The sequence below is a fragment of the Choloepus didactylus genome, chromosome 4 (genome assembly GCF_015220235.1).
Source record: "Choloepus didactylus isolate mChoDid1 chromosome 4, mChoDid1.pri, whole genome shotgun sequence".
Lineage (NCBI taxonomy): Eukaryota > Metazoa > Chordata > Mammalia > Pilosa > Megalonychidae > Choloepus > Choloepus didactylus.
In genome coordinates, this window is record NC_051310.1 from 166,834,901 (window position 1) to 166,847,228 (window position 12,328).

The 12,328-nt window shown below is 41.5% G+C and overlaps 2 non-coding genes across 2 annotated transcripts; one reads left to right on the forward strand and one right to left on the reverse strand.

The window, feature by feature from the left end:
* Window positions 1-10,327: 10,327 nt before the first annotated feature.
* On the forward strand, window positions 10,328-10,434 carry LOC119533765. Its single transcript, XR_005216870.1, has one exon. It is a non-coding gene; the product is annotated as a U6 spliceosomal RNA (small nuclear RNA).
* Window positions 10,435-11,218: 784 nt separating this feature from the next.
* On the reverse strand, window positions 11,219-11,326 carry LOC119533773. Its single transcript, XR_005216877.1, has one exon. It is a non-coding gene; the product is annotated as a U6 spliceosomal RNA (small nuclear RNA).
* Between the last annotated feature and the right edge of the window lie 1,002 nt (window positions 11,327-12,328).

Consider the following 12,328-nt stretch of genomic DNA (forward strand, 5'->3'; position numbering starts at 1 on the left):
TTTGACTGAGTGTTTCCATGGAGATGTGACTTAACACCAACTGTGGGTAATACTTTTGATTAGTTATTTCCATGGAGGTTTTTCCAGTTTGCTAATGCTGACAAAATGCAAAACACCAGAAATGGATTGGCTTTTATAAAAGGGAGTTTATTTGGTTACACAGTTACAGTCTTAAGGCCATAAAAGCTCGAAGGTAACACATCAACTTTTGGGTACCTTCACTGGAGGATGGCCAATGGCGTCTGGAAAACCTCTGTTAGCTGGGTAGGCACATGGCTGGCATCTGCTCCAGAGTTCTGGTTTCAGAATGGCTTTCTCCCAGGATGTTCCTCCCTAGGCTTCAGCTCCTCAAAAATGTCACTCTTAGTTGCTCTTGGGTAGTTTGTCCTCTCTTAGTGTCTCCAGAGCAAAAGTCTGCTTTCAAAGACCATCTCCAAAATGTCTCTGTAAGCTGAATCTCCTCTCTCAGCCCCTGTGCATTCTTCAAGGCATCCCTCTTGGCTGTAGCAAGCTCAGTCCTTCTGTCTGAGCTTATATAGTGCTCTAGTAAACTAATCGCTCTGAATGGGCAGGGCCACACATCTATGGAAATTACCCAAACAGAGTTATCACCTACAGTTGGGTGGGTCACATCTCCATTGAAACAGTCAAAAAATTACAATCTAATCAACACTAATAAGTCTGCCCACACAAGACTGCATCAAAGATAATGTCATTTTGGGGTACATAACACATTCAAACCAGCACAGAGGTGTGGCCCTGCCCATTCAGGTTTGGTCTTAATTAGTTCACTAGAATATTTAAGAGAGAAGCTAAGAGCAGACACAGACCCAGATGCTTGCTATCACTTGGAGATTGTTGGAGATGCAGACAGAAGGACGTTAGGAGGTGCTAAGAGATGAAGCCCAGAATTTGCCCTGGAGAAGCTGAGAGAGACCCAGAGATATTTTGGAGAACACCATTTTGAAATGCAACCTGGGAGCAAAGGAACAGCAGATGCTAGTCACATGCCTACTCAGCTGACAGAAGTGTTCCAGATGCCATCGGCCATTCTTCAGTAAAGGTATCCTCTTGTTGATGCCTTAGTTTGGACACTTTCATGGCCTTACAACTCTAAATTTGTAACCAAATAAACCCCTTTATAAAAGCCAATCCATTCCAGCAGCATTAGCAAACCAGAACATATGGATGTATATTTTTTCATCCTTTCACTGTCAACCTACTTGTATCTTTGACTTCAAGGAGAGTCTCTTGCAGACAGCTTATAGTTGTTCGTGAGTTTTTAACCATTCCATGAATCTCTGCCTTTTGACTGAGAGTTTAATCTATTTACAATTAAGTCACTATTGAACTATTGATAACACAGGACTTTCTTCTGCCATTTTGCTATTTAGGTTTTGTAATTCTCATACTTTTTTGTCCCTCCCTCACTTCTATTAATGCCTACTTTTATATTTATTTTGATTTTTCGTATTGTACCATATTGAGTGCCTTATCGTATCTATCTGGATATATTTTTCATCTATTTTTCTTGTGGTTACCAAGGGGTTAAAATTCAACATCCTAAATATTGGTCTGATACCAACTTAATTGCAATGCCATGCACATATACTTTTCCTATAACCCCCACTCCCCCCTCACCTTTATTTTTTTTTACTCGTTACCACTTATATCTTTGAACACTGTCCAAGAACCTAGATTTATCATTACTTTTTATGCATGTGACTTTTAGCACCTGTAGGAAGTAAGAAGTGGAGTTAAATACTAAAGAATACAATACAATAATGCTGGCATTTATAATTACCCAAATGGTTTCCTTTATTGTAGGTCTTTATTTCTTTATGCTGCTTTGAATCACTGTATAGTGATCTTACTTTCAGTCTGAGGAACTCCATTCAGCTTTGTTTGTAGGGTAGGTCAAATGGTGATGAACTCCCTCAGCTTTTATCTGAGCATGTTTTAATCTCTCCCTCATTTTTTAAAGAGAGTCTCACTGGATAGAAAATGCTTGGCTGACAGTTGTTTTCTTTCAGAACTTGAACTATTTCAACCCACTGTCTTCTTGCCTCCATCATTTCTGGTGAGAAAACAGAAGGAAATCTAATTGGGATTCCCTTGTATGTAATACATTGATTTGCTCTTGCAGCTTTCAGAACTCTTTCCTTGTCCTTTGCATTTGATAATATGATCAACATATGATGGAGTGTGTTTTTCTTCATGTTTATCCTGTTTGATGTCTGTGCTTCTTGGATATGCATATTCACGTCTTTTGCTAAGTTTGGGAAGTCATAATTTCTTCAAATATTCCCTCTGCCTCTTTCTTCTCCTTCTGGGACGCCCATAATGCATATAGTGCTGTGCTTGATGGTGTCTTGGAGGCATCTTATGTTTTCACTTTTTTAAAAAAATTCAATTTTATTGAGATTGTTCACATACCATACAATCATCCAAACTGCACAATCAATTGCCCATGGTACCATCATACACCTATGCACCCATTATTCTAGAAAAGAAATAAAAACAAAAAAGAAAACTCACATCCTCCTATACACCTAACCACCCCCCCCATTACTGACTCATAGTATTGGTATAGTATGTTACTGTTGATGAAAGAATGTTAAAATACTACTAACTGTAGTATATAGTTTTAAAATAGGTATATATTTTCCCTATATACCCCTTTATTATTAACTTCTAGTTATAGTGTCATACATTTGTTCTAGTTCATGAAAGAGATTTCTAATTTTTGTACAGTTAACCATGGACATTGCCCACCACAAGATTCACTGTTTTATACATTCCCATATTTTAACCCCCAACTTTCCTTCTGGTGACATACATGACTCTAAGCTTCCTCTTTCCACCATAGTCACACACCATTCAGCACTGTTAGTTATTCTCACAATAACATGCTACCATCATGTCTGTTCATGATATGTTAAGTTCAACCTAGTTTAACATTCTGTTCATAATAAGCAACCGCTCCCCATTCTTTAGTCTTATTCTATATCTTGGTAACTTTTATTTCATGTCTGTGAGTTTACATATTATAATTAGTTCATATCAGTGAAACCATACAATATTTGTCCTTTTGTGTCTGACTTATTTCACTCAGTATAGTGCCCTCAAGGTTTCTTCATCAACCCATTTTTTTTTTGTTTTGTTTTTTGTTTTTTAAGATGGTTTTGTTCAGCCAGCATACATTCCATCCTAAGTAAACAATCAGTGGTTCCCTGTATAATCACATATTTATGCATTCACCACCATCACCACTACCTGTATCAGGACATCTCCATTTTTTCTACAAAGAAGGAGGAAGAGTCAAAGAAGGTAGAGTGACAAAAGAAAAAGAAAAAGAAAAAAATGACAGCTAAAAAGCAACACAAGGAAAGATAGAATTAAACTCAAGTACAATAAAAGAGTCAGACAACATCACCAATGCCAAGAGTCCCATACCCCTCCCTTATGTCCCCCTCTTATAGGCATTTAGCTTTGGTATTGCCTTTGTTACATAAAAGGAAGCATAATAAAATGGTTCTGTTAACTATAGTCTCTAGTTTGCATCAATTGTATTTTTCCCCAATACCCCCACCATACCACCCCTTTTAACAACTTGCAAGGTTGACATTCATTTATTCTCCCTCATGTAAAAACATATTTGTACATTTTATCATTGAGCACTCTATGTATCACTGAGTTATACAGTCCCAGTCTTTATCTTTCCTCTTTCCTTCTGGTGTCCCATATGCTCCTAACCTTCCTCTTTCAACCATAGTCACAGTCATCTTTGTTCAGTGTACTGACATTGTGCTACCATCACCCAAAATTGTGTTCCAAACCTCTCACTCCTATCTCTTTTCCTATCTGTCTGTAGTGCTCCCTTTAGTATTTCCTGTAGAGCAGGTACCTTGTTCACAAACTCTCTCATTGTCTGTCAGAGAATATTTAAACTCTCCCTCATATTTGAAGGACAGTTTTTCTGGATATAGGATTCTTGGTTGGTGGTTTTTCTCTTTCAGTATCTTAAATATATCACACCACTTCCTTCTTGCCTCCATGGTTTCTACTGAGAAATCCGCACATAGCCTTATCAAGCTTTCTTTGTATGTGATGGATTGCTTTTCTCTTGCAGCTTTCAGGATTCTCTCTTTGTCTTTGAAGTTTGATAATCTGATTATTGTCTTGGCATAGGTCTATTCAGATCTATTCTGTTTGGGGTATGCTGTGCTTCTTGGCTCTGTAATTTTATGTCTTTCATAAGAGATGGGAAATGTTCATAGATTATTTCTTTATTATTGCTTCTGCCACTTTTCACCTTCTCTTCTCCGGGGGGACAACCATGACACGTAATTCAAGTATTCATGTGTCATTCAATTCCCTGAGCTGTTGCTCAGATTTTTCCATTCTTTTTCCTATCTGTTCTTTTGGGTGTAGGATTTCAGGTATCTTGTTCTCCAGTTCTTGAGTATTTTCTTCTGCCTCTTGAACTCTGCTGTTGTATGTCTCCATTGTGTTTTTCATCTCTTATGTTGTGCCTTTCATTTCCATAGATTCTGCCAGTAGTTTTTTCAAACTTTCAAATTCTACCTTAAGTTCGCCCAGTGTTTTCTAAAGAAGTATATAAATATACTTCATCTCTTTTGCCATATCTTCTCTAAACTCATTGACTTGGTTCTTTATTTTATTTAACATGTTTCTTTGAAAATCTTTAATTCATTGTTTCATTAAAGTGAAACAATATCTCAACCCTATTTTAATTGAGGTGTAAGTTTGTTCCTTTGATTGGCCATATCTTCATTTTTCCTAATGTAATTTGTAGTTTTCTGTTGTCTAGGAATCTGGTTTCCTTGGTTACCCCAATCAGATTTTCCCAGACCAGACTGGGTTCAGATCTCAGAGTGGGGAGATATTCAGAGTCAAGTTTCCCTGAGGGTGTGCCTTAGAAGATTGACAGACTTTCCTGTGAGGCCTCTAGCTGCTGTGCTTCTCTTAACCTGCTCAGCAGGTGGCACCTGTCAGCCTGTTGCTTCCCACTCGTGTAAGGAGGTATGGCCCCTTCAATTCTTAGCTTAGTTTTTTTCTGTTTTGACTGTTTTCCCCCAGGCCCTGGGTTCTGAGTTCTGATGGGCAGGCTTAGGGAATATACCCTAAGGAGTTATCTTGTGCATTTGAATAGCTCCTTTGTGTCTCTGACTTTGTTATCTACACCCCTGTTTGGGTCAGAGCACTGCCAAACATAAGAGAGAGAAAAAGAGAAAGAAAGCCCCCTTTCAGAGCCAGTCCATGGCCCCCACATTTCAACCATTGGTTAGATAGAGCATCTGGCCTTCTGGGCTCCCTTTCCTGGGATACAGGTGTTTTCTGGCTCTCCAATGTCAGTCTCTAAAAGCCTCTGTATTTTTCCTTTTTTTTTTTTTTTTTTCTTCCCAACAGCCCCACTCCTCTCCACTGTGGTTTGTCTTGTCTATGTTTCTAACTTGTATTCAGCAGTTTACATTATTAATTAAAACCCCAGTTGGAGCTGGGCTGAGCGATATTTGCTTGCTCCAGAATGCTGCTCTTTTCCCACAGTGAGGTCCTGCAGCTAAGCCTGCTGTTGGGGGAGGGGCTCCTGCTGCGGGTCCACAGTTTTTATTTACAGATTTTATGCTGTGACCTCAGCCATTCCACCCAATCCAGGTTGGTGTACAATGTGTGGACAGTCATGGTTGTCCCCAAGAAGTTGTTCCAGATTATTTACTAGTTGTTCCTGGGTATTAGTTGCTCCAGGGAACTAACTAAATTCCACACCTTTCTATGTCACCATCTTGCCCCCTCCCCCTCCTATTTTCACTTTTAATAGTTATTTTTTTCTTTCTGCTCCTTAGCCTGACTCTTTCAAGTGTCTTGTCTTCGAGTTCTCTGGGTCTTCTCTTCTGTTGGTTCCCAACTGCATTGAAATCCTCCTGGGCATTTTTCATTTCAGTTACTGTGGTCTTCAACTTCATTAGTTCTCTTTGGTTCCTTTTTCAAATTTATATCTCTTTACTAAACCTCTCATATTGTCCATTCATTGTCTTCCTGATATCTTTTATTTCTTTCTCTGTATTTTCCTTCATTTCCCTGAGCATGTTTAAGATCATTTTTAAAAAGGCTTTGTTTGTTATCCACATTTTCATTTTTTTCACTGGTGTTTTCTGGACTTTTATTCTCTTTCTTTGGATGGGACATCATTTCCTGTTTCTTTGGCTTGTACTCTCTTTTTGGGCATGGTACATTTTAAAATATTAAAATGTAACTCTGGGATTTAATCTCTGAGATGGGTATTTCTTGGTTTTGTAGCCAGCTGCTGATAGGTTAGAGATTTTCTTGAGCTTCAGCTCTCTTATCAGGAAGGTCTGCCCAAGGCGAATGCAGTTTTCCCTGTCTTTCTGGGCCTATGTCTTGTCCATTTGCTTGTTAGTTGTTTTGGAGTTCCCCTGTTTATAGGAGTTTTGTTGTCCCCTCTTTCCCAGGAGAGAGACCTCCCTTTCCAGGGTGTTTAAGCCAACAGGACTTTGTCTCAAACTGTTTGCTTCTAGAGTTTTTACACTCCTTTGTTGCCTGAAGCTTCTTTTGCCTGGGGGAAATTCTGTGAGGAGGAGCACCTCAGAGAGGGCTTTCACAAGTTAGTCTTTCCAAGCCAACACAGGCCCAGGAACTCATGCAGGAAGCACAGACTGGTTCCAAAGTGCCCTGGAGATGGCATCAGGAAGGGTGCCAAGAGCTTCTATGACAGCTCCCAAAATTCAGCTTTCCTGGCCTGCCCTGCCATTGTAGGCTTTCAGCTGTCCCCTGCAGCCCTGAGGAAGCAAAGCGTCTTTGAGTATCCACCCTTCTAACCCGTCTGGAGAGGGTTGAAACAATGGCTGCCTTCAGAGCCAGGCCCCCAGCAATCCAAATTCACTAATCAAAAGCCATGATCAGTGATGATCTATTCCTACCCCTGGTCTTGAGGAGGAGGATTTTTAGATCTCTTTCTGTCTCTTTCTGTCACCAGTGAGCTAGCTATGGGTTGGACCTCATGGTGGCCTGCTGTATGTGGGATGGTTGCAGGTAGCTGTTGCACAGAGAAATTTGCTGTTCATTACTACAAGTTTTCGGGCTTCCTCTTGTTCTTCCCTGTATGTTGTACAGTGTTCTTCTGGCCTCTGGAGTTTCAAAATAATCATTTCAGATAGTTCCTGACTGTTTAATAGTTGTATTGGTGGAGGGACTGAGTCCTAGAGCGCCCTAATCTGCCATCTTCCCACAGTCCTTTGGCCGGTTCCTTCTTTAACTTCAACAGTCTATGACCTCAGTGTGAAACTAAATATATAATTTAAGAAAAAAATATATTTCTAATAACTTAGAACTAACTTTAGGTAATCTCTCTTGTTCTAAATTTCAGCAAGATTTCATTTTGCTAAAATATGTGTGTATGTATATATATGTGTGTGTATAGATATATAGACATATATATTTAATTGATACTCTTTTAGTAACTTCATGGTGAAGTAAATAATATATCCTTATAGAGTTATCACATAATATTTTGTCATTCAAGGATTGCTCACCAACAATATTGCTTAAGAGGAATGAGTTTCCTAAATTACCTCAGTTCATTTCCATCTATTGTGTGTGTCTTGATTTCAAAGATGTTAAAATGTGGAAAAAATGGCTGATAATGATTGTAAAGCACTATTGATTGTTAAATGCATCCTGATTTCAGTGATGTTAAAATATGAAAAAATGTGTGTTCCAGTAGCTCTACAATTTGGAAGTAAATAAAGGTTCAGTTTTTTTATAACATACTTATGCAAGTTGGTATTTTCTGCATTAGTCAAAACATAATAACAGATTAAATATAGAACTGAACCCGAGGCTACATCTTTCCACTATCAAACTGAACAATGATGATTCAGTTTCAGCAAAACACCTCACCTACTGCAATAACTTAATGTTAACTTGAATTTTATTGATTTTGTAGTTTTGTATTTAATTAGTAAATCTGCTTTGGTTTTAGGGTTGTATAACAACTTTAATAATAAAGAGTTTATACCTAGCTTTGTGTTTATATATAGTTAAATAATCAAATAATAGGAGTAAATTTAAGCAACCATGGAGGTCTGAGAAGAATTTCTTGTTTTAAAAGGGGCCATATGAAAATCACCTGTGAAAAATTCTGCTCTAGCCCTCTTATCACCACATTGTTCATTAATGTCCTACCCCAAATTAAGTTTTTTTAAAATTTGGCTCTTTCTGTACACATCTGAAAATTTGGCACAATTATAAAGATTCCCCATCTCCATCAAGGACTAGATCTCCTGCCAACCTCCAATTTTTTTCCCTATGTGTTAAAATTTTTCTTCTTTTCAGAATACAAAGGGTTTTCAGGTGGTCCTCTGGAAGTACAGTCTGACTCTAAATGGGCTTATGATGTATAAGGACATCAAATTCATGACCCTGGAACTCTGAACATCCTTCCAACTATAGATCCCTCTAACCCTTTAATAAACTGTTATAGTTCTAAGGCTTTTAAAGAGAGAGAGAACATGAAAGGGTTTCCATATGATTCTTCAAATCATAAAATTAAACTTCAATTTACTATTTCTTATTAGCTGACAAGTCAGAAATGGTTTATTGGAAAGACAAGCCATTAGAAGAGACGTATCAAAGCATATTTATTTCTAATTGGGCAATTTAACTCAATATACATGTCATTTTCATCTAATTTTTTGGTGGGATGGGAAGGTGGAGAGAAGGTAGAGAACATAATGCTTTTATTGCTTTTGACAAGATGTGAAAGTAAAGAATTATAACCACAAACACAGAAAGATTTAGCAATAATCACTGAGGGTTTTTCTGTTCCCTTCTCTATGCTTGTCTAAGCAATGTAAAAATCTCTTATATGATTTCACAGTATTTTCTTTTGGCACATCAGAAAACTGGGCACAATTCAAAGCTTTTCACAAAGTTACTATCTTTAGCAGGTTTTTACTTCTGACTATCCTATCACAGTTGGGGGACTGGGATGTAGAATGACCACAGAAGGAGTGAAAGGACGCATGCCTGTTCCTTATTGAGGGTACCGTTTTAACACAACGCAGCAAACCTTTGTCCTTCACTTTACTTCATTACATAGAATGCTGTAAACCACACAGTCCCATAATCTTTGACCCCTGGCCCTTATTCCTGAGTATGTACAATATACAATGCTATGACTTAGCATGGTTTTTCCTGTAGTTAAACTCAGAATAGTTACCACTATCATTTGACTTTTTCCCGCCAGTAGGCCTCTCCACCACGTTTGTATAATAAACCGGCTGGGGTTACGGTGGGGGAAGGTTAAAGGAAGTGCAAGAATGATTCGCCAGTTCAACTCTAAGTGAACAGATTTAATTCTTTAAATCCGCCTCTCAGGCCAAACAGATGGGTCTAGGCGACCCCTTCAGTGTTTCGGCCAGCCGGACTGTGATCAAGCCAGGCCACAAGTTGGCCATGCTGGAGTCACCGGCAGGGGCGGGGCGTGGCCACCCTCCCCGCTCCTCCACGCGCGACCCACCGGCGCCTGCGTAGAAGGGAATAGGCCCTGAAACAGGCTGGGGCGAATGCATTTTGGGTCCTGCGTGGCTTTCAGTGTGGTCTCACCCGTTCCTGAGCTGAACGGCTTGGGTCACTGGGAGCAACCACCGCTAGAACTGGAGGCTGGGCTCGCTTTAGCAGCGCCTTCTGAAACTGGCGCAAGACCATTATGACACTGGTGAAATATCGGTGGCAAGCTCCGTCGACCCAAGGCTATGGTAACGCCGCAGGCCAGCCAATTTGCAAACTCCCCGCAGACTTTAGGGGAACACCGCGTGTTACAGGCCGACCTCGACGGGCCGTCTGGCCACCTCATTATTGTCGTGCCCCAACCGGCTTCCTTCGCGCAGCAGCAGCCTTGCGGGCCGCGCGTCTCCCTCTCGCCTGGGTCCTCGAGGACACCGCTCGCTGACGGACGTCTGCCGTGCTCGCGGCTCCCGGCATTCTCCGCAGGCAAAGCGCCGCGGCCGAAGGACTTCCGACCTGGGTCCCGCGACCCTTACCCAAGGTGCCCCGGGCGCTCATTTGCCTATCCCATTGCACCGGTAAACCCTACAGGTCATTGGCAGCCAGGCGCGGCCTAGCGATCAGGACCCCAAGCGTGCGGGCCCCAGGCTGTCGTTCCAGTCGATCCAGTTTTCCTAAATGTTCTGGGGTCGATGAAAAGACGGAGATTCGCTCACCGTACGTGTGAAAGGCGAGAGGCTGCCGCGGTTTATATATGAGGTGGAAAGCCTAGGAAAACGTGTTCGCTTCGGCAGCACATATACTAAAATTGGAACGATACAGAGAAGATTAGCATGGCCCCTGCGCAAGGATGACACGCAAATTCGTGAAGCGTTCCATATTTTCGCGCGGCTCCCAGAGCATCGATCCTTTGCTGGTTACCTCTAAGGAAAAGATATGTGTCAAAATAACGTCTGTGGCATCTAATATTAAAGCTGTGAGTTTCTGGCCCGTAGGTTTTACGTGCATGTATGTCTTTTTTAAAAATATATCTAGGAAATGAGTATGTCCTTTTTCACGTATCTAGGATATGAGGAAACGTCAACTTGTATTTTCCTCACTGAACTATAACCATCTGAAATATTTATGGTCCTGTCTCCCGATTCATCGACACAAACTCCAGAGATCCGGGTTGGTTGGCCCTTATTCACTACAAACTTGCCTGGCTCATGACAGTTGCTCGATGAGTCGTTAATAAAGGAGGAAAGCATTATTATTAAACTCTTCTTGCGCCTACTTTGTGACATTCTTCGGTTATTTTCGGCTCGGATGCGTACTCGTCTTTTCTCTTACAGAGCTGCAGTCAGAGACTGTTTCCAAGGGCTGGTTATCGGATGAGATCAATAATTTTTGCCGGTGGCTGGCAATTCTGAAGTTCAGAATCCAAAGAAAATTGTTAGAAGCACTCTTCTTTGTCATACCGGTTTTGTAGACGTCTAAGAAAGCTCAGAAAAGCCAATTTAAATCGGATGGATTTAGGATTACCTAGGTGACTTAATAATTGTCTAGCACCGTGTCTTGGGCAGTAGTCGAGGCAGGTACACCCTTCGAACTACAGAACCGGATGGAGAGATCTGAAATGTCCGGGAAAGCTCCACCATTTCCTCGACGGTAACCGGCAAAGGTGCGCGAAAGTATGGAACGCTTCACGAATTTGCGTGTCATCCTTGCGCAGGGGCCATGCTAATCTTCTCTGTATCGTTCACAATTTTAGTATATGTGCTGCCGAAGCGAACACGTTTTTCTAGGCTTCCTACCTCATATATAAACCACGGCAGCCTCTCGCCTTTCACACGTATGGTGAGCGAATCTCCGTCTTTTCATCGACCTCAGAACATTTAGGAAAACTGGATCGAATGGAACGACAGCCTGGGGCCCGCACGTTTAGGGCCCTTGTCGCTAGGCCGCGCCCGGCCGCGAATGACCTGTCGGGTTTACCGGTGCAATGGGATAGGCAAATGAGCGCCCGGGGCACCTTGGGTAAGGGTCGCGGGACCCAGGTCGGAAGTCCTTCGGCCGCGGCGCTTTGCTCGCGGAGCATGCCGGGAACTTCTAGCATGGCCCGCGCCCTTCAGCGCGTGGTGCCTTCGAAGACCTGGAGGCAGATGCGCGGTCCGCGAGGCTGCTGCTTCATGAAGGGGACCGGGCCAAACAAGGCGCAACTCGTTTAAAGAACGTCGTTTCACCATTTACACTTGCTGTGATGAGTACTTTAAAAAGATGTGGGCACCCAGCCATTATCACACCTAGAAGTGTTAAGGTAATCCCTTAGTGTCGCTTAATACATAGTCTACGTTCAGATTCTCTTGGTTGTTTGAAAGATGCCTTTTCATGGTTGATTGTCGCCAGAACCCAAACAAGGCCCCAACTTGTATTTGGTTCCTGTGAGTCTTAGGTCTTTATTATCCTCTAGTGGTCTTCTCCGCCATTTCTTTTCAGGCCTTTGATTTATTGGGGGAACAGAACATTTGCCCCGTGGAATGTCACACCCTGGATTTGGCTGATTTCATAATGTCATTTAACTTGTTTCTCTGTCCACTTGAAAATTTATCCTTGGATTCCAGTTCAATTTTTTAAACGTGTGAGCTTCATTGGTAGAAGTATGCTGTCTTCTGCATCACAGCATGAGGCACCTAATGCTGGCAGTGCCGGTGGGTGTTAGTGATGCAGAACATTGACTAGTGGGTTCGGGTGGGGTCAGCAGCCTGACCTCCACATTATAAAGTATCCTATATGTCTT